Here is a 19,198-nt window from a genome sequence, read left to right on the forward strand (position 1 = left end):
TGCATTATATCTGGCTTTGCTCACACGTACGAAGCCATTCCAGTGAAGGAAGTGCAAGATAATTTACGTGGTTCTCTGATGTGTATCACAGATTGTTCAGACAGTAAGGTAGGTACAATCTGTAGAACCTGCACCATTTCCTGACACTTTAGATTACTTTTTTAGTGTAATTAATAATTTCAAATCTCAAGGATTTTAAAAGATTTCATGATTAGTTAATTTATGTCAACAAAGGGTTAATTGGTGCAGAGACCGAGTAATGGCTGAGGCAGGTTTAACAAGTGCCCTATAGTCTCTGGCTTAAACTTTACAAATCATGGAATCATAGAATACCCTGAGCTGGAAGGGACTCAGATGATCATTGATTCCAACTCCTGGAGCTGTAGAAGTATTTGCTATTTAGTTCAGTAAGAAATACATTAAAAACTTTCTTGCTCTCAGTTATGCAATTAGAAAAGGAATCTCAAATCCTTTAAATGATACCATAATAATTTAAAATTGAACTAGAAATGGCCAACTCTTCTTACTTTTTTGTGTTACTTCTCTGTATTTTTGAGACTGACTTCCCTGCTGTTTGCTCTTTAGTCTGCACCTCTCCTCTGAATAATATACTTCCAAAAGAAAAGAAAAAAATAGTCCTAAGAAAAAGACCAGCACAAGGTGAAGGGCTCTAAATTGAGTGGTCACATTAGAAATGACACGTTAGCCAAGCCACAATCATTTTCTGATTAAGAAATGTAATTTCTAAAAGACATTGTACTGATAAGAACAGTTAGTGACTCCACTTTGTTCAGATATCTCAATATATTTCTGGCTTCAGTTTCATAATTATACTAGAAAATGCAATAACATTCTGTTCTATGATAGATTATACTGTTATGGGTTATAAATTCAATGTTCTCAAGTGGCATTCATTTTTACATCCCTTTGAAAAGGAAGAGGTTGATGAAGTTACAATACCCAAGGTAGTTTTTTCAGTTTTTAGTCCTTGAGGCAAAATGTTTTTAGAATTACCTTTGTAGATACTTCCTAAAGTCATCTCTCAGATTTGTTTTTGATTTGAATCATACTTTTATTACAAGGAAATAAGTAAATACCTTAATATTACACTTACAACTCTACTCTTCAAAGCATTTCTTGCAGGCTTCAGGAATTTGATAGGGGATGTCTAAAGTTTTACAGATTTTCATTGAAGCTGCACTGTAATATCACATTTTTATTTCTTTTTTTTTTAGTTCGGGTTGTAGGTGAGACAGCATTTTTTACCAGAGCAGTTAACTTGTTATTCTAAAGAACTATAATAAGATTAATTATTACAAGAGATTAGGGGCATTTGTGAATTATATGCATATGGGAGAAGGAAGAAAACTTTCTGTTTTTTTCTGTTCCTTTGACTAACACTTAACAGCACAATTTGCCCATTTGCCCTTGAAGACTCAGTCCGAGAGTCCTTTGAATTATTCCCTAGTAATTGTTCCTACTCCAGGTGCCCCAGACAGTTCCCAGACGTGCAATGCAGGGCCTTTGTCCCCAGAAGGGTACAGCAGTACTCAGCTGTTCCTGCTGTTGTTGCTGTGAGAAGATAAGGACAGTAATATCCTAAACAGGGATGCTTAGATCACTCTGTAAAATCTCTGGCAAAAGTAGAATAAGTTTGCCTGAACTGAACTGCAGATTGCTTCCACCACTCTCTGGTGCTTAAAGCACGCTTGGATAGCTTGAACGTTATACAGCAAAGATCTTTCCACTGGTCTTTTGTTATCTCTTTCTCCACAGCTTCCATTGGCTTTGATAGGCATTAAATCAGCCTTTTGCTTTTCTCCTTTGTGTGCAGGTTAGGGTGAAGATGTTGAGCAGGTGCTGATGGAACACCGCAGCCACTGCCTTCAACACTATCGTTGACTTGGTGTCTTCCCAATAGCTTCTTACTCATACACTTCCTTTTAAACACCTAATGTTAAATAAAAGTAAATGATGCAGAGCACTGAGCTGTCCCTATTTTAGGAGACAGTTTTTCACCCAGAGGGTGGTGATGCACTGGAACAGGTTGCCATAAGGAAGCTGTGGGTGCCCTATCCCTGGAGGCATTCAAGGCCAGATGGGATGTGGCTCTGGTCAGCCTAGTCTGGTGGCTGACAACCCTGCACATAGCAGGGGGGTTGAAACTAAATGATCTTTGAGGTCCTTTTCAACCCAGGCCATTCTATGTTTCTTTTGAAAGAAATTTCTGGATAGTTTTTGTTCATTGTTCTTCTATTCTGCCTCTGAAAATTAGTTGATGTTTAAAAATCAGCCAGCTATAATCTTACCTCAAATCCCATATAACAGAATCAGGCACATGCAGTGCACAACTGCTAAATCATAAAACAATCAGGAATAACAACTTCTGTAGGTAAAAATAGCGTTGCTTTACATGACGCTTCACCTTAATTGTTTGACGTTTCTGATTGACCACTTAATATACCTCAGTACGTTTAACCCAAATTTTCCTTGTTAGGAATAGGTGCCAGCATGCACAAAGCAAGCAGGATATCTCATGAAATACACCCTCTATAAAAAACAGGAGGGGTGCACATTGAAACCAGGATTTATAGTTTTCCAGCCATCTACTGAGAGCAGAGAACTATGAGCAGAATGTAAAACCATTAAAGTGAATGGCTCCTGCACTTAAGGGCCTTGTAAACACACATACTTTGTAGGTGTTATGAGTTCTATAGAGACCATTACCAACTGAGAGAAGGCAGTAAGCTTTTTTATTTATTTATTTTCTGAAATTAGATTGTTTTTAATTATTTTTTTTACTGTAAATTATACAGAAAGAAAAGTATTTTTTGTCAGTAAGGTTATGCTTTCATTTTTTTCCCAAGATATCAGTAATATTTTTGTTTCCTTATTTCCTTTTATGCTGAATTACAAATTAAATGCAGTTCTTATAGGAATATTTTTCTCAGCAAGTCAGTTACCAGTTTGCTGCAGGAGTTTGTTTCTCCCCCCCTCTCCCCCCCCCTTCCCATGCAAGTTCTTTTCATTCTGTACTCCTTTCAAAGTTAATGAACTTGAATTTGAGCACAGTAACCCAGATCATTTACAGTTTTAACTCATAACATTTATGACATGATTAATTAAGGAAAAAAAGTAGCAGCAATATCCTTACTCTTCACTGCGGAGTTTGGGAGCACTGCACATATTCCATATGAAACTGCTGAGGTCTCCTGCTGCCATTTTGCATCTGTCCTGATGATGCTGGGTAAATGTCTATGTCTTGGAAATGCTTTATAACAGACTGCATTGTAATTTTGGAAGGATTGCCAGCCACAGTCACAGTCTATAATGATGTGCTGCTCTAAAGACTCCTAGTCAGTGTTCTGAGTTGTCAAACCACCTTCTAACATGGCATTACTGATGGCTGGTTTAGAAATCTGAAAGTTGAAAATTTTTTTTTAAGAGGGAAATATGTATTAAAAATGTAAAATATCTGTAAGATTAGCATTTTATTTTAACCTTTTCTCATTCTTCTTCAAAAATTTGGAATAGCTGACAGTCCTTACGTATTTTTTTTTCAGTTCTGAGGTGCCTTTTAGAAAATGCAAATCTATTTAAAATATACATATGCTTCTGAATAGTCCTTGGCCACAGAGCATGCTCCCATCCTTTTTACAAGCCTTTCCCTGTATCAAATAATATTCAGCCCCAGGCAGACACTGAAATATGTGTGAGGAATTGGACTTGTCGTGTCCAATTTGTGCTACAATTGAGAGACAAAAGCTACCTGGGCATAGCACCCATTAGGCCGGGTTGTAGATGGATTCTGCTGGAAGCAGGCTTTAACAGAGCACAAGATTCAACATTAAGTATTGTTTCCACATCTCTTTAACTTGAATTTTTACTCCAAGTAATCGACATAAAACCCACATGGCTATTTTTCTTCTATGGCTTGACTGACAGGCTAACATTAAGGTAGGATTGTTATTTATACTATAAGATGAGCTAGACATTACCGGCCATTGGAAAGCAAGGTAGACTGGAAAATGAAAAAGTAATATTATGGAAACTGAAGCACAATGTATTATGGTATCTGTTAAAAAGAAAATGTGGGAAATGACTGAAACTGTGCTTAGTATGTATTATCAAGAAACAAACTTCATGCACTTTGAGTATTGCTTGCACAAAATAGGCGGTAAAATGAAATATGAAGAACCATAGACCCATCAGCCTTCTGTCTAAGGCTCTGCTTTCATCAAAGTAAAAAGCACAGTGTATTAATGATGTTTAGTCGACCAAAGGAACTGGTGGGCTTTTATTCAGGTTCTCCCATCACTTTTATGTGATCACTGAAATACTGTTTTCAGAAGTTTGAAAGAGACATATCTTGGCAAGCCCTGGAAATAGCTTTTCTGCTAAGCTGTGCAGTGATTTATATGAATTAGTAGCACTTTGGCTTCTCTGTGAAATTAAATGCTCCTGGTCCCTAGATATCGAGGTAACTTTTATTCTTAATTTTCTTCTGATAGGTGTAGTGAGTACATTTAAAAGTGGAACAGTCATCGGAATTTTTCACAGAAATTGCAGTTACAGATTTTTCTCTGCTTCTGTTCCTGTTCTGTTTGCTCTTATAATAAATGCTGACTATTTCTCCATCAATTAAGTAGTTACATCTACTTTAAGATGAATTATGCCATTTATTTAAGCAAATGAGTAGAAAGTGACCATCTGCAGCCCTATTTCTCCACACAAGTGTTCTAAGAATCTGGTAAGAAGAGAACTTGTAACAGACACGTGTTTAATAACAACCCATAGTAAGGTTTATTATCATGTATGGATATATTTTTTAATAATTTAATCTGTATCTCTGTACTGTATTGCAGAGATGTAGGGACTTGTTGCAAGCTTTTGTTCGGGCTTGAATTAGAAGCTATATTGCTGAATCGCTTAGGAGGTGAAAGCTGAATGTTGTGTGGATGGGAGATACATCAGGGTGTTTTAACATCAGCTTATCTCTGACTCTCACTCACTGGCATATTCATACCTTTGTGACTGTACAAGAAAACCACAAGGTGCACTTTTGTCATGTCAGTTTGGCACAGACTTAATCTGAGACAAAGCAATTGGAAAGTAGCGTCCTACTTCAAATATTTCCTGGTGCTATTATTTCACTGTCAGCATCCAAAAGCAAATTGTGAATCATCATAATGAGCCAAATCTGATGTTTTGCATTATTCCTATTTTCCAAAATCATGTTAAAAAGAGAGGGCAGAAACATATACTTATTTATAGGCATGCTTCTCTATCTAGGAAGGGCACCTATGGGGGTTGAGACCAGAGCTTTCATTAACACCTTGAATAGTGGAAGCAGATTTGGAGTTCATAGATGTTTCTTGTAGGCTTCTGTGTATAATTCTAAAAGCCGGATGAATTTATACCTGCTGTTTGTTTTATTTTTAATATTCTTTTTATGTAGATTAAGTATGTATATATATACATATCTGGAAAAGAATAACCTTTACCTAAACCTAACCAAGATTTTAATCTGAAATCAAAATTAGTAATAAAAACTAGTAAAATTTGATTATAAAATGTAGGGCTTGTAGAAAGTGTATGTCAGTGGGGTTTGCCATCTGGGTTCAAGGCAAGATCAGCTTTCCTAACACATTTCTGACAAATGTTTATCAAACCTCTGTCGCTAAGTGCTACCTCTGGGATCTCTGTGCATTACAAAGGAGAGAACACTCCTCCTGTACTTGCTGTATATGCTGTGCAGCAAACAGCTGGAATGATTAGCATAGCAACAGTCTCACATCTCCACAAACCTCTTGTTAATTCACAGAGCTGATCTTTGTGAGCTATACAAGATGCTTAGAACTGTGGGATGCACTGTAATGCTCCTAAACATAAACTTCAAAATGCATTCTGTGCCAGTCAGCACTGTCTACTCAAATAAAGAAGGAAAGCAATGCTGGGTGACTGATGTGACCAGAAGCAAGCTTCGTTCCTTCTGCATCTAAAAGCAGAAACTCCTTGCACTTTTACTCAGTGAGGGTAGAGACCATCCCAGATTAGATGATTCAGTAGTTTAGAAATCATAGGTCTTAGAAGTACACAGTTAATTGGAGAACATTTTGTGGGCAAAAAATGTTGCCATCTTTATGAAGAAGAATCACTGCCTATTTCACACACCAGCAGGACTATGGCATTGATAAGTCACTGTGAAACTTCAGGGGAGTAGCTTAGAGATGGATTAAAGCTCCTCTAAATGCATCACCTTCTGTAGTGTACCTTGGTATCTTGGAATGCAGCTAGAAATGTTCTCTTTGAAGCCTTCATGAAAATGGCAGGTTTCAAATAATCTGTAATTAGCTAAAATGTCATGGGCTGACAAATGTTTATTCTACAGTTCTTGAAGCAAAGGGCAGACATCTCCACCCAATGTGAATAAACAGATTTACTCAAGAAAGGAATTCTGTCTATGATTCAGTGATCTGCAACATCGGCTTTAATTACTGTATTCTCTTATGAAAAGGTTTTAATTTTTTCTGCATGTAACAATATCCTCATCATTGAGGGAACACCTTTTTATTTTGTTTTCCTGTAGAAATGAGTGAGTGCATTAGCTGTGATGCATTAGCAATTACAAACACTTCTGCCACTGATATGAACACTCAAATGTTGTGACTGATGTGTTCTGTAAACACTACAGAAATGTATTGCTTCACAGAGAAGTTAGAAAAGCATGGTTTAATTTGTAGTAGAGCAAAGGACAGTTATAATGTGTTTTGCTGTTGTTTGGTTGGTTGTTTAACTCCATGGATACAAATATTAGAGATATGAATGGAGGGAATGGCCTTAAGTTGCACCAGGAGAGATTCAGGTTGGATATTAAGAAAAACGTCTTTTCTGAAAGACTGGTCAGGCATTGGAATGGGCTACCCAGGGACTGCTGGAGTCACCAACCTGGAGCTGTTCCAGAACCATGGAGATATGGTGCCGAGGGGATATGATGTAGTGGGGAAATATTGGTGGTAGATGGATGGTTGGAGTGGATGATGGTGGAGGTCTTTGTCAACCTTGGTGATTCTATAATTTTCCTGAAGTTGTTACATTATATGAAGAACCAATAACTCATCATCTTCACAGAGGAACAACAACAGAAAAGAAATGCTAACCTCTGAATACCACACCCAGTTATTGAAATGAGTGGAATCAGAATTGTTAGGGTTGGAAAAGACTTCCAAATGTCCATATGCTCTACTGTCTTATGTGTGCTTGCTGTCAAGGTGCCCTGTGGACTAAGCAGTGACTTTTTCACCTATTATCAATAACACAGTGAAATCTCTGGCCCTAAGCTCACAGGTTATTGGAATTCCATGAATCTGATTTCATAGGTATTAAATGCTTGTTTCCCATTTGCACACTCCTGAATTGATACAAAACCTGGGGAAATCTGTATGTTCCTAGTGACTTTGAAATCAGGTCTTTGTAATTTGTGTGTGGTGATGAGATTCCTGGTAAGAACTTGAAACAAGATTCCTTGTGTCAAATGTTACAGAAAAATAAAACTTTATGTCCATCTGTCAACAGCTCTCCATGGGAATACACTGCTGGAAGATCAGCTGAGGCCTTCCTCTCAAAAAGGCACATTTCTCCCCCCCAACAGTGAGTTACATTCATTATTCTGAACATTTTTGGACAGACTGAAGGATCAAAGCATAAATTTGCATAAGTACTCATTTATGCTTTTCATTCTGTTCATAGTTTTCTTAGATAAATTTTTGGCTTGCATGCATAGCTATGAAAATGAAAGCCAAGATGAATGTTTGAATTCAAATAGATGCAGTTTGCTTTATGTGCCATGTGACCATTGGTATATGAATATTTGCAAAATACCAGTGATAACACTCATTTTGCAGTCCTTCAAGATCTGTTTTTCTCTCTCTCTCTTTTTGTAAATTTATCATTCTTGTTTGTTTGTTTTTAATGACTGAGAGGTGCTGTTTTTCATCTATCTGAAACCCCATGGGCACTTCTAGTGCTGCAGAAGCATCGAACATCCTTCAGTGCCTTAGGTGCAGCACTAACTTGGAGGCTATACCACTATCTAGTGAGCCATTGCTAATATTTTACCCAGGCTTTGGTAGCTCTGGGAGGTTTCATTGCAGAAATTGTTCTTTTTGTGAGGTACATTGAGATCACAGCACTGAGTAACATAAATAACTCCATGTCAGGTAAGCACCCAGCACCCTCCTGACCCATGACTATTTGGACACTGAGGAAGTGTACAATTTATATAGTTTATAATAGTATATCAGCTCTGTTTCTGCAAACAAATATGTATTGAACTCACATTCTGTGTCTGCTCAATTTGCTGAATTTCAGACTAGAGTAAGGAATCTGTTATAAAATACCTGAAATAGCTGTCTGGTAAATAGCATAATTTGTTACATTGCGGATAGAGGAAAGGGAGGTTTTCGGTGAAGGGCTATATCAATAAGTGCTTTGGTTTCAATCACAAGTGTATCACTTTTTTATTTCTTCACATAAGGTGATAATGAAGAATGATGACCTCATGTCTAGACCTAAGCTTTTAACTTTGTTGCAGCTCTGGGGGCTTTAATGTTTTTCAAAAAGCAATCAATCAAGTGCCAAAACCTGTCTGGCTAATTACCTCTGAGACTTTCTAAAACTCTCCATTCTTTCCTCATAGAAATGTAGTACTTATAAATTGCTTTGTTGAAGCACAAACGAGGTTATGGCCTATTCCCCTCTCCCCACCTTTCTTTGCTTCTGCTTTACACTTATGGAAGTGCTGATATGTGAATCTAAGCGCTTGACGGTGTTTCTGACTAACTGAGATAGCCATCCCTTCTTTCCTCCTGTACATATCTGAGCAAATTAAAAAAAGAAAAAAAGTTTTGGCAGTTTCATGCCATAACAGTTTCAAAACTATTTAATTTCTGAGTATCTCAGGAAAGGAACCAAAGGAAGAGTAACTAACGAACTCCCAATCCTCGTCCAAAGGCCTTGTTTCACGGTAGGTTTTGGGAGTTGAATAGCAGCAATGATCTGAATAAATTTGAATTACATACTAGTCTGGAAGTCAGCAGTATTTCAAAGAGTACATAGAATCAAAATAATAATTTTTAAAAATATAGTCTTGAAGGGACTTCTAGAGGGTGTACCACTCAACTTGATGTTTGAAGTAAGGGGAACTTCAGTGCTACATGAAGGAACTCAGAGTATTTTCAGCTGAGATTTGAAAATCTCCAGATAAATATTTTTTACCAGTTCTTTGGGCAACCTTCTATGACATTTAATCACTGTCACATTGATGAGTTTTTCCCTTCTGTCCTTTTTTACCTACTTGATAGCCATCTGTAATTCAGCTGGTGTTGGACTTTCTGGGCTAAGATCTCAGATGTCCATCTGTTTTAATTTTTTTCTTTTTTCCTAATACCTTCAAGCACTTCTGTATATAAGAGATGAAATATTTGTAAAAGCACAACTTCATCAAAATGAAAGAATATAGTAATAAAGATCAGCTCTAGGATTTAACCCTCTTTACTGTCTAGGGTTAAGCTGCACTTAGCTCATTTTGGGAGCTTGTAGCTTTTCTGTAAATGACTGTTTTTCCATTGGAACAGACAAATGATAAAGCTATCTTTAGTGGGAAGTTTGATGGGTAGAAGGGAAGGTGATATTCCTGATGGAAAGCTGACTGTGACTGACAACCTCGAGTCCCAGACTAATAACTCATTAGGATTACATTACTTTCTTCTGTTCCATACTTAGAGACTGTGTATGAAGAATACATATTTACATATGTACATTCAGAGAGTAAGGGCATATATTTATGGAGTCACTAGTGAAACTGCTCTCTACAGCTAAGTGACATAATTACATGTGAGTTAATTATATGCACAATGTAAAATGTTTATATACCAGAAAGACTTTATATAAAAGGGGACAACATAAAATATAATCTCCATAGAAGATTTAATGTGACATGAGAGCATTAAGAATTTTGGGGGAAAGAGTGCTCTACTTAAAAAGCCATTATACTGAAGCTATTAGACTTTTGATGGTCTTGGAATCAGAAGAACACTTTGAAATGTCAGGATTTCTTATATACATTCTCTAGCAAGAAATACATTTTTAATACAGAGACTGTCCTCTTTATCCTGCTTATGAGTTTTAACTATGCAGCCATTTGTCAAATTACTGGGTTGTACAACTGTCCCTACTTTTTTTTTAAGTGTAAACTTATTTTCTCTGCTAGATTCATAAAGGTGATTTTTGTTATACTTTTTCATGGATTAAACATTAAAAGAGTTTTAGGATAATTTAGATTTGAAAGAAGCTAGAAGCCATCTTGTCCAAATGCTTTCTTCAAATAAATATCATATATTTTCACCTAAATCAAAGTAATTGGGGGAGAATTCCGAATTCTGTATTATTTTTTCCCACAACATTGCTTGACAATGAACATTTCTGAAATGTGAACAGGAAGCAGTAAGAAATAATGCTCCAGTATTTATTTTGCGTTAATACATTTAATAGATGTAATACTTTTATCACAGTGAAACAAAATGATGGAAATTTGAAGTGTGTCATTGCTTTGAATGCAATAAAGTAAGCACACAGTATGTAATCATGTGAGCTAGGGATTTTTTTTCTGGGTAAACTGAAGTATAACTCCAATATTCTTAGAACATCAACAAAATGAGGAAATGATTGCAACTGGCATTTATAATAAGCACTAGTTATGGTTGATGTATGAGATAATTATAATGCTTTGCAGGAAAATCTAATAAATCCCAGAACAGTTACTTTGTAAAATCTATTTTTATGGAAATTAGGGTATGAATATTGCATCTATTATAGTGAGAGGACTGTACAGGCAATTCTGACAGCCTCAATCAAAGGTGGTGTCCACTCTTGAGAGGTAATTGTTTCTGAAGTTTTGCATACTCAAAATAACAGGTGTTCCATATTCTGAAATGAATGCTTTAATATTCAAATATGAAAATCTTCATAATCTGGACAGTTTTATGAACTTCTAGAAGAGATGTGTGCCTACTTTGAAACAGAGGCAAAAAGACTGAATAAATTTGGGTAGGTGTGGTTTAATATTTTGGGAATCAATAATGTACCAAGAACACTGGCTTGAGTTAAACTTCTGGCATCCCAAACCTCACCAAGTCTTTGGATACATGTATTTATAATGAGCCATATCATAATTTTAATAGAACACTTAAACTGAACAATATACATAATCATTTTTAGAAAAGGTTAGTAAACTGGAATTACTTCTAATTTACATTGTCCAAAGATGGGAAGCAGAGTCTTGGTGTTTCATTTGCAGTTCTTTATAGATTTGAAAAGCAAAAGAGGGAATATCCCCATAGAGCTGACAGATGACTGTGAGAATAACCTGTCATTCCTAATCTTGGTTTTAAAGTGTTTCTTGAATGCTTCAGGTTCTTGCTATCTGGGAATGCTTGTCAAGTTTTCATATCTAAAAGATGATAGAAAGCTATTAATATGACTTTATGCTTGCCTGCATTCCCCAAGGACGAGCTTTCAGCATTAGATATCTAAGATACGCATCTATAATCCATTTTGCGTCAACTAGAACTGCATTGGACATTTGCAAGGGTTGCAACGAGTAGGTAACTTAATGCAGATGTGTAATTTTAAGTACTGTAGCAAATGGTTCTAGAAAAAATATCCCAGTTCTTATAAAGTCACATAAACATATTCTTAACCTTGAACATAAAGTTGCGCAGGAAGCAGCACAACTAACAAGCTGTAGATCTTGTGGTCAGAGTTGATTTGGAAACTATGAAACAGATCATACCAGTTGGCAAAGTCTTGGTCTCAAGAACTGTCAATAACGTGCCAGTTCTATCTCTGTCATCAGTGTTAGGGCTTTTTAAAGTAGAACAAAGATGAGTAGAAAGTACCTTTCAAGAATCAATACTGGTGAATGGATCAACTTCTTTTCCAGTCTCAAAGCTATTATGTTAGTAGATGCACCACTAAAAACAAGTTTTGCCTACACATTCAAATAATTTTTCTTTGATTCCTATTGCAATTTAAGCTAAAATTTGAGCAATTTAAGCTCAAATTGCACCATACTTTCATCTTGTTAAAAATGTTTCATTTCAGTCATCACACTCTAAACATTTTTATTCATACAATTGATTCGGGTATCCTTGTCTCTCTGACATTATAGCATTTTTTATTCTATCAGAACAAAAAAGAACATCTTAAAACATTCTGCGTAACTTTAATAAAGCTTTGCATAAGATCCTCAGTTTTTGATTCAGAAAAGTAGTATTAATTCCCCTTGAGTCAGTTCTCTAATCCTTTTGTTAGAGTTTGTCTTCTATACCTGCTTCTTTGAGGAAAGCCATTTCCCTACAGAATAAGAAGTTTCCAAAGGAGAAATGATATGAATCTTTGAGGAGCCAAGTGACTATCACATGAATAGAAGATAATGGCATATATTTTATCTGGATCGAGAAGCATCTGCCAAGTACATCTCAGAGGAGCTGTCTGTTAAGAGGAGTTTAGAATAGATTGTTTATCCCATTAAATATCAGCAGAAACTCTACTCCTGCATTGATTTCTTCCATCTATACTCTCAGCTGGAAAAGCACAAAGAGATTTTAGAGAGAAATGAGAAAATATTATGGAGTAATGCCACAACTGGAGTCAAAATTAGGTGGTTAAAGTATGAAATTGCTTGCTGTTCTGTTTCTTCTTTTTTTCCTACTTGGTGTTATTAATTAGAGAGAAGGATTAGGATTTGGATACAAAGCCTATTGCTTCTACTGGGAATTCCTTTATCAGCAGGGTTGAAATCCATCCCACAAATTCAGCTTTATCCAAGAAGGCAAACGAAGGCCTAGAGGGATCTGGGTTGTTTTTTTGTTTGTTTGGTTGGTTTATTTTGTTTTCATTTGTTTTTCAGTTAATAGCATAGATTCTAAATTCCTGGAAAACTTGAGCATCTATTAAGCCAACATGTGAAATGAATGTCTCTAATCCCCTTGGTAAACCAAGGCCGTAGTAAGGACAGGTCAGTACTCTGATAGTAGATACTCCTAAGGGCTTGTGAATAGAAATTAGAGTCGGGTCATTCCAAAGACCAATATCCTTGTACTAGCAATATGTGTATGTAGAAAATATAGATGAGAGCATGGTAAAAGAAACTAGGCTTCTTCCATTTTAATTTTTTCATTAGATTTTTAATTTATTTCAAGTCAGAGGATTTAATTTTTTTTTTTTTTTCTTCAAGCCCCTTTCAGAAAGTTCACAATGCCACTGCAGAATTAGAACAGTCTGGTGAATGCTATAGCACGCATATCTCTAAGATATTATTTTAGCCTGAACAGCTTTTAAAACTTAATCATCTAACCAGCATGCACTCCTAATTGATCTGTCCCTCTAGGACTGCTGCATTTTCTTGACCTTTTAATAACTGATGGCTTTAGAGAATAGATTTTTCAGATAGCTACTAAAAAGTCAAACGAAAAACTGAGATGTACTGCAAGCTCTGAAGAAGATGTGCAGCAAGTCATGGCCTTGTGGAGCTCTAATTTCCTTGTGCCTCACGTGTGCTGTACTAACACTTCGAAGAATAAAAGTTGGACAGAGATGGCAGCTGAATTTTGTTTAGCGTACAAAAATTGTTTGAAAGATACCGTCTACTGCTCCTTTTATATATTGGTCCAATGTCCTAAGACATCTAGATAGAAAAATTGCCACAGAATTTCTTCTGTGAATTTTACTTCACTGCCTTCAGTTTCATTGACACTGCAAAGCTTTTCTGACAGTAGATATTGTATGAAAGAGGCAGATTTATCAATTATTTGGCTTGAAAAAAAAACCGCAACAGGAACAACTTATTAAATTGATGAGGAGGCTTAAAAAGGAAGTTTCAGAACTTATTTCACAAGTTTTAAAAGGCAAATTTTTCCAAACCCATGTGTATAAAAGGCCTTAGGCATTAAAGAAATGGCAGTGGTTACACCAAAGTTGAGTTTTATTTTCTGTTAGATCAAATAGTATCACTAATTATTTCACTTGAAAACTATTTTCTTTTGATGAGGATTTTCAGAACAAAAGTTTTCTTAAGTATAATAGTTTGTATACATAATACATCTTAGAAGGAGCGGCAGATCACAAAGTGATGAAGGCAACTTAAGCTTCATCAGCTCATTATGCAGGAACAGAGAGGGAGATGCCAAGATATGAAACAGAATGAGAAATTACACCAGAAGAACACTGGCCTATATTTCACTTTTACAATACATAATTACTTTCTAGTACATCTGTGTGTTCTATGGTGTCCACTTTGATAATCTTCCCTCTTTAAAAACATGAAATCTCGTCTTCCTTCCATTGAAGTCCAGGGCAAAGCTCCTGGACTCCAAAGTTTCAGGGGGGGCAGAATGGAGCCCACCTCTTCCCCAAGATGAATGCAGTGAGAGCATTTGCCATATTGTGTGTTTTAGAAGTTCAAAAGCATTATTTGGAGGGTAGACTATTCACATTTTGTCAAGTGAACAGTTTTCAAAAGAGTTCAGGCATGAATTATGTAACAGAGGAAACTGTCTATGGAATGTTAATTTTGAATCATGAATGTGTTTTTTATTCTTTTTAAAGATGGCTTGATGTTTGTGTCTTTGTAAGAACTAATTTTTACATCTGTTTTCCCTTCTGACCTGACTGACCAAATGGCCTGCTACGGATTTGAAGCATTTTTTAGTCACCAAAAGTTAGGAATTATGCCTTTTCAAATACGCATGTTGATCATGAGGAAATACATATAGTTTTTGATTTTGATGCCAAGTTCTTGTGGGAAGCTTTATGGAAGTCTGTGCATTTATTTGCATCTTTGGAAATGAAACTTCCTGCATATGACTATTCAAATTCAATCTGTGCATACAATCTTTTTCCTCTCCAATTTCTGTACATCTGGGTGTTCTGTCTATGGACATGTTGAGAAATGGGCACCTAATACACAGCGTTAGGCATTTTGGTATTTTTAGAGCAGATTATAAATAGATGTGTAATTAAAAATGGAAATTATATAGTCAAAAAGTACACACATCTTTTTGCGTTCTTCCGTTCTATCTCTGGTCACCAATAAATATGTGACTAACCATACAGTAATAGTAGTAAATGTAAAAACTTTTTAAATGGAAAAATATTCTTCTGTTTAGACTTTTTCAGCTCCACTGAGAGGGGCTTGGGAGCAAATTAAGACAGAATATCACCTACAGTCTCTGTGGGAGATTGCTTCCCACACTGTCATGTGTGCTTGTGTAGTCAGAAGAAATTATAAGCGCTGAAAATACAAATCATTGTGTCAAAAGAACTGGGCAATTTTGAATAATAATAAACAAATCATTAAGAGTCAAGTTAAATATTAGACCACTAAGCATAGTTGCTGTTGACACCATATTCAGCCCCAGCAGTAGGAGCCTCTTGTATTGGATTTCATTGCTGTGTTTTGCTAATAACTTTTATGAAAATGGTGTTTTCAAAGAGCTGCAAATTTCACTACATGCAGTCTATCTAGGACTCTTACCAATGTATTGTATCCTACCTTTTTAAAGTCTAATTATCTCATTTGCCTTTTCAGAATATTCTAGCTGTGTGTTTTCTTTTAGATTCCTTTCTTTTCCCTGTTAAATTTTGACATAGATTGGTAGATGTGGCAAGGACTAGGAACAGTGATACTGGTCATGGTGAAGAATCTCTTCAGCACCGTATTGTTCTTTTCTTCTTTTGTCTCTTCTATAATGCATGGCATAATTTTTATCTATGGATCTTTGTCTTAGTGTTTGTACACTTCAATAAAACAAAGACTTTCAGCTTCCTGGGTTTTGGAGGCTGACTGTGCAAATCATCCTGTAAATCCCTGCTGAGTTGTTTGGAGTTGGAAGAAGCACATTGTACATAGTGTTCCTCAGTGCTTTCAATCTCCTCTTTCATGACAGCTGCAAAGGAGGGAAAAACTTTTGTGAATGTGGCAGTGAAGAGTGGAGAGTCACAGAACTGCAGAGCTGGTAAGAGATTGGAAAGGACTGGGCTTTCTCACTCAGGGCAGCTTGTACTGTGCTTTGAACTTCCAGGCAAAGGGAGTACAGATTTGTACAGGGAGAGAAGAATAAAAATGCATTTGCAAAGAAAAGGATTTCTGTGTTATTTCAGCTCACCACTGACTGGGATAATTCATGCTTCTGTAAAAAATGAGTGATACATGAAGTTGTTTATCAGTGGTGATATTGGCTCAGTCTGTAGGTGAAAGTTGTTTTCATAGTAAGAATTGCCACTAGGAGGCAAAAGTGAGGTCTGTTCTTCACATAGGTACCACCATGAACAGGTGGTTATTGTCTGATGTCATACAGTGAGAATGAATACTTTTATTGAAAACAGTGGTGTTATTAATTATGCCACCTCTGGATTACAGTATCAGAGCTTTGTGAGCTTGGCCACAGCATAAAACAGTTTAAACAAGGGCAAGTGGATTCTGATGCAGACATAAGGAGAGAAAATAGTTTCTCACATCCTCCTTCAAAACCGAAGAACTCTTTGTTTTTCCTTTACTACTAAAGGCTTATATTCCTGAATGAAATATTTATATTTTTCCAGATATCTCTCAGTTTAACAATGCAAAAATGGTTTGTGCCTCCAGAGGGCTTTTGTTCAGAAAGAAAGAGATATATATTTTTTCATTTTTAAATTGACTCTGCTGCTTTATTCACTTTATTCCTTTTCCCTGCTAAGCTTTATCTCATTAAATAAATTAAAGCTTTCTTTTGATTAGGAGAAAGCAATGGGATATCTGAATTGTCAGACTATGGGGGAAAAAAGTTTGCTGTTGAGAAGTTACATGATTCTGATCAGATGTATTCTTTAACTGACTTCCTTGATGTCAGCTATGTGGTCAAAAGTGAAATAAGGATTTTTTTATTTTTATTTTTTAATAAACAGGAATGTAAATATTAATGTTTCATTCTGTGAGAAAATCTGTGAATGAAAGATGTGCTGTGGTGAAAATATAAAAACGGTGGTGTTAGATGGGAAGATATGAAGGTCCAAGACATCCCTTGCTTCTCTGCAGCCTGGAGTGGATATTTGAATCCTAGAATCATTCAGGTAGAAAAAGACTGCTCAGATCATTTGCTCAGGTCCATGGAGCATCCAGGGAGCAAAATGCCCTTTGCCGGCATCTCTCTGAACCCTTTGTAATAGATTACTTCCAGTTGTGTTTTACTTACAGAAACATTTTGTAAGATAAATATTTGGCTTCCTAAAAAGTTGGAAGGATTTTTTTTGTTTGTTTTGTTTTGTTTTTTTCCTTGGGAATCCTTCATCTGTGGGACATATGGACTGATTTCATTGGAAGTGAAGAAAAATTGCGATGTAGTTCAGTTAACTTCAACATACTGACAGTGTGAAGAGTTATAAGCTCCAACCAGTAGGCATAAGTTTTCTAGATTATTAGTAAAAGATGTTATTTTCCTAATGTGAGCATCTGGCTCCTCCAAAGGAAAGTGTCAGATGAAGAAAATGATGGAAGGGGGTGAGTGTAGTCATTGTCACTTAACCACACAGCAGGTGCTCAGGCGCTGTCATGTTGTTCTTGGTTTTCACTCCTACGACCAGATTTTGTCGTATATATTTGGGGTGTTTCCCTTAGCCATGCCTGATGGTTAGAAGTATGTTTTTGATAGGAACAGCTTGTAAGGAAAAAAGAGCAGCCTAAGTGATCTTTGAAAATGTATGTGGGCCTTTGAGATAACAGCTGTAGTGTCAGCAATACAAACTGGGGATGGAGAACTTAATGGAAAAGAAGGGAAAAGGCCGCTGCACTCCTGTGACAGATGTCAAACATATCAATGACAGGTGAAAGCAAAAGCCTGTCTGATAACAGGAATGAGACAAGGCTGAGCAGATTACCTGCAAATCGTTATTTCCTATATCTTGATGGCAGTGTTATTTTCACAAAGAAGGATTAGATGTAACTCTGAAGGAGAGGAAAAGTCAGGCAGATTCCCCATTGGCAACTGGAAGCTAATCAACAGGCAGCCAGCAGCACACAGCATTTGTTAATAGCAATCGTGTTGGTGTGACACCGAGCTAAATTTATTGTAATTGAGTTAGAAATATTTTATTGTGAAGAATCTTAAAAATGCCTCTGTGTGACAGAAAACAAGTATAATTGAGGGAAGAGGAAGCTTGAAAACCCTTTGCAGTTTCAGAGAGAAACTAGAGAGAATGCTTTGGCAATTTGGTCTTTGTTGTGATAAAGATCTGAAACAGAACTACCATTTTGAATATTTCCTTGGTTTACCCAGCTTTTTCAAAGCCCTCAACACCTGGCTGAAATAAAAGGAGACATTACAAGGTATGCAAAGCCTTTTCTCAACCAGCTTTACCTATTTGGTTCACTACTCGAATATCTATGGAATCAGAACAAGCAAGGTGTTTTTCCTATTCCATTCTTCACAAACGTGATAACCCTGTTCACATAGGCCCAATGCAATCTTACAGACAAAGAAACCTTGAAAAAAAAGCTTCGTAAGGCTCGATGTGTATTGCAAATTCCGTGGATGCCAAACTGTAATAATAAAATATGGAATAACATTAAATCTAGAATTAATGTGGGTATTTTCATGCAAATTTTCTGCAGATTAGCTCTACTAATTTTAATAATGTTTAATAGCAACAATTTCAGGTGAAACAAAATGATGTTGTTATCTCTACTGTATGCAAAAATTCTTTTAAAATTTCTGATTGTAATTATGTATTAGCTCAGAATGCCTTCAGATTCCCCCATAGCAGAACACTTGGTTTGATCCTTTTCTTCCTAGTGTATTATTTTTTTGATATAATATCTGAGAGAATGAGATAGAAAAAGTGTAATGGGACTACTTAAATACCCACAGTGAAAAGATTGAGTATAAAACTGTATAAATGAAAGGAAAGATATTTACTACTGTCAGTATATTCTTGCTTTTCTTTTACCTTCAAGTAAAGGTTTCAAGCACAAAGATAGAAGTGCACAACTTAGATGTGTTTCTGCAAAATTCAGTATAACATTTTAAGAGACAACCGTAGTTAAGTACAACATAAAACTTCTTCAGTTTTTTTACCTTTGATCAACTGTATCGATTCTCTCATT

The 19,198-nt window shown here is 36.1% G+C and overlaps 1 long non-coding RNA gene across 2 annotated transcripts in view; it reads left to right on the forward strand.

The window, feature by feature from the left end:
• Positions 1-8,903, forward strand: part of LOC146758878 (uncharacterized) — a 54,178-nt gene extending 45,275 nt beyond the window's left edge. For both annotated transcript variants that reach the window (XR_014933603.1, XR_014933604.1), the window contains one exon: positions 7,576-8,903. This is a non-coding gene — a long non-coding RNA (uncharacterized LOC146758878). The remainder of the gene's footprint in view (positions 1-7,575) is intronic.
• Positions 8,904-19,198: the final 10,295 nt, after the last annotated feature.

Source organism: Coturnix japonica, chromosome 12 (assembly GCF_054131305.1).
Source record: "Coturnix japonica strain WE chromosome 12, WE-NBRP24, whole genome shotgun sequence".
Taxonomy (NCBI): Eukaryota; Metazoa; Chordata; class Aves; order Galliformes; family Phasianidae; genus Coturnix; species Coturnix japonica.